This window comes from Triticum aestivum, chromosome 7B (genome assembly GCF_018294505.1).
Source record: "Triticum aestivum cultivar Chinese Spring chromosome 7B, IWGSC CS RefSeq v2.1, whole genome shotgun sequence".
Lineage (NCBI taxonomy): Eukaryota > Viridiplantae > Streptophyta > Magnoliopsida > Poales > Poaceae > Triticum > Triticum aestivum.
In genome coordinates, this window is record NC_057813.1 from 649,671,009 (window position 1) to 649,671,502 (window position 494).

General features: G+C 44.7%; 1 pseudogene; it reads right to left on the reverse strand.

The window, feature by feature from the left end:
* Positions 1 to 494, reverse strand: part of LOC123158367 (WAT1-related protein At1g09380-like) — a 39,585-nt pseudogene that overhangs the window by 7,677 nt on the left and 31,414 nt on the right.

A 494-nucleotide genomic window follows, 5' to 3' on the forward strand; every position in this document is an offset into this window, starting at 1 on the left:
GGGACCAATGCCCCCCCTTTAGTCCCGGTGGTGCCACCAACCGGGACCAAAGGCCCCTGTGCTGCCCGCGTCGGGGCCAAAGTTTAGTCCCACCTCGCTAGTTGAGAGGGGCGCGCAGTGGTTTATAAGCCCCACTGCCGCACCCCTCTCGAGCTCCTCTCCATTGCAGGCTTACGGGCCTACTTGCTACTTCTTTGCCTGATGGGCAATCTGGGCCTACTGCGGGCCTGAATCCTGGCCCAAAGTAGGGATTCAAGTCGTATTCAGGCCGTATGCGCCCAGTAGGTGGCATTTTTTGTTTTCTTTACTTATTGTTGCCATTTTTATTTTTTTCCAGTTTTTTTGTTTTGTTTTCTGCATTATTTATTTTCTTTTGTTTTTTGCTTTATTTTTTGATTCTTTTTGCTTTTAGTTTTAGGAAAATTATAAACTTTCTGTTAGTGCCATTACTTTTCAAATTTGAAAACACTTTTTTTTGTTTTCTTTCTTGCTTT